The 3,014-nt window shown below is 38.7% G+C and overlaps 2 non-coding genes across 2 annotated transcripts; both read left to right on the forward strand.

The window, feature by feature from the left end:
* Positions 1 to 1,756: 1,756 nt before the first annotated feature.
* Positions 1,757 to 1,828, forward strand: Trnac-gca. Its single transcript has one exon. It is a non-coding gene; the product is annotated as a tRNA-Cys (tRNA).
* An 880-nt stretch (positions 1,829 to 2,708) lies between these two features.
* Positions 2,709 to 2,780, forward strand: Trnac-gca. Its single transcript has one exon. It is a non-coding gene; the product is annotated as a tRNA-Cys (tRNA).
* Positions 2,781 to 3,014: the final 234 nt, after the last annotated feature.

Raw genomic sequence — 3,014 nt, forward strand, 5'->3', positions numbered from 1 at the left:
ATGGTTGGGTCTTACATATTAATAATCTTGCCATTTTCCTATGTATTAGACAGTAATCATATTAAAGTATGTTGGAGGAAGGAGAAGGAGGGGAAGAAGGAGGCAGAGGAACCCAGAAGTGGAGCTGTGAAGTAAGTGGTAGAATGTTAGCATTAAAAAAAAACAAGCTCATGGCTAGGAAGTTGGCTCAGAGGTAGAGTGCTTGCCTCACAAGCATGAGGCACTGAGTTCGATTCCTCAGCACCACATAAGCAGAAAAAATCCAGAAGTGGTGCTGTGGCTCAGTGGTAGAGCACTAGCCTTGAGCTGAATTGCTGAGGGACAGTGCCCAGAGTTCAGGCCCCACAACTGTCAAAAAAAAAATACAAGCTCAGGGGCCGGGGGGAGGCTATAAAGGGATGGAAAGGGGAAAGAAAGGAGGAGGCAACAATGCTTGATAAGAAATGTACTCATTATCTTGCCCATGTAATGGTAACCCCTCTGTACAGTATTTTCACAATAAAAAATAAATTAATATTAAAAAATTAAAAGAAAAAAAAACAAGCTCAAGAACAGAGTCCAGGCCCTGAGTTAAAGCTCCAGGACAAATACAAAAACAAAACAAAACAAAACAAATATGTTGGATTTCCTGTCTTTTTGTTGTCTTCTAATGCTTCATGTCTATTTCTCTTTTGTTAGTGTATTCATCTAGCAGTGTTCTCATTTATTTTTTCTGTGATTGTTTATCTTCTTTTCTGTGTGTTGGATTATTTCCTGCCATGCCTCCCTTGTGTTTAGAATTAGGGTCAAGAAATCTGCTTCTCTTATAATGGGATTTCATTTATATGCATCTTGTTGATTTTCCTTTGCAGCTTTCAATAAGCTTTCTTTGTTGTGTATTTCTAGCAATCTTCTTCTCTGATCACTCCTGTTTGTTTAGTATAACCCCACTTGATGTGATGACAGAGTTCTGCTATTATTCATTGAATAGATTTTTTTATATCTTTAGTTTATGTCTTCATCTGTGCCCATGATTCATAAGTTTGGTCTTCCAGACACTTTTTCTTAGTCGTTTTTTTTTTTTAAATGTCTTTGACTAATTGATCTGATTGTTATTCTTTATTTTCAATTTCTATACTATATTTTCAACTTGTTCTGTTTTACTATGTTATCAAGAATTTATTTGGGCTATTAAGCTCTGCATTTTCAATATTTCTATTGGATATTTTCAAGATTTCTTTATTTTCATTGACTTTCTCTTTCTTGTTCTACATTGTCTTCTTCATTTCATTCAACTGTTTCTTTGAACTGTTTGAACTCAGTCAATTGTTAATACCTCAAAATGATATGAAGTATACCATGAAGAGGAAAAGTTTAAATCATTAGCTCCAAACTGTCTGTGAATCTGAATGTTCTCAGAGCTTATTAGAGACAACCTTCACACAGGTCACTTCCCAGAGACCCTGTTGTAGAAGTTTTGAGTTGGAATCCTCCAATTTTTCTTTGAGCTCTGCTCCAGTCCTCTTTTCCAAAAGTTTTCTGTGGAGCCAATTCTCTCTGTCACTCATCTAGATGAGTCTGAAAGACATGGTGACAGCAAGCCCCCATGATTTAATAATTCTGCCATGCCAGGAATATTCTGGTTATTGTAAAGGGGGCAGTCATAAGTGCAGAGACAGTATATGATGACAGAGAACCTGCCAGTGATAATCACAGGTTGGCAACCAGTATGTGGTCATGAAGGCTTAGTGTGCTTATTAGACATACTTAAATAGGTGGGGGTATAGCTCAGGGGTAGAGCATTTGACTGCAGATCAAGAGGTCCCTGGTTCAAATCCAGGTGCCCCCTTTCCAGAATCTTTTTTACATGCCAGAGACAAAAATGCCTAAAGTAGATAATAATAATAATAACAATAATAACAATAATGGGCCTTGACACTCATATTGGCCTTAATAAACAATGTTGTCTCAGGAATGACCTCTACTATGTCCTTCTGTATCCTATATTCTGGGCAGGCCCTTTCTGAGTCATTTCTGAAAGGATTCAGCATCTGTCTATGGCTAGTTACACTATACCACAGACTTAGCTCAAGGAAAAGTCTTTGCCACTCATTGTGAAAATATGTGAGGTCATGGGCTTTTCCTGGGGAAAGTCTTGTCATATACATAGGAACTTTATTGTGGACCACTGTGTATCATGCTCCTTGATCCATGATCCACAGGCAGCTGCTTAGCTTCCTAACACTTCTGTAGAAATGTTTTTACATATAGGTTTATTTGGATTAAATTGTTTTGAAGGCTGAGGCCAGTATTTTATCTGTTGCTATGTGCTTGACATGGATTATAGGGCCTGTCACCCAAAATTCCAGATTTTTGTTGAGTGCATGAGTCATGCCATGAAACAATTTATTTCCTCATGAATCCTTGGAACATGGGGCTCTCCTTGGGCTATGAGCTACTTGACTTAGAGCCTATTCACTGTCTATGGATTTAGGGGGAATATCAGAATCAGGTGCCCTTTTCAGGTCACAGGTGGTCCCTCACCAGAACTCAAGAGAGGAGTAAGGCAGGCTAGTTAAGTTTGGAGAGGGGAAATGTATGAGGACAGGCTTCAGTGGGAAAAGCTTGTGAGTTTCTTGAACATGGAAAGGTGATACTGGTAATAAATATGTTGGTAGTGGGTGTGGTGCCATAGTTGAAGAAGTGCTAATGAAAGGTTACATGTAATTGGGGGTATAGCTCAGGGGTAGAGCATTTGACTGCAGATCAAGAGGTCCCTGGTTCAAATCCAGGTGCCCCCTATTTTTCATTAAGTAGATGTTTCTATAACAGCTTCTTTCTCCTCAGTAGATATCAGAGGAATCTTTTTTTTCTGGAACTAGTAAATTGGGAGGCTTTACTCTGCTGGTTCTAAGTGTAAATTAGAATCATTTTAAGAGCCTATAAAACCACCATTCCCATGCCCCACCCCAGACCAATTAAATCAGGACATATTAGTGAGGCTCAGGTACAGTAAAAATCTCCCCAGTGTCCTC

The sequence above is a fragment of the Dipodomys ordii genome, unplaced genomic scaffold (assembly GCF_000151885.1).
Source record: "Dipodomys ordii isolate 6190 unplaced genomic scaffold, Dord_2.0 Scaffold282, whole genome shotgun sequence".
Lineage (NCBI taxonomy): Eukaryota > Metazoa > Chordata > Mammalia > Rodentia > Heteromyidae > Dipodomys > Dipodomys ordii.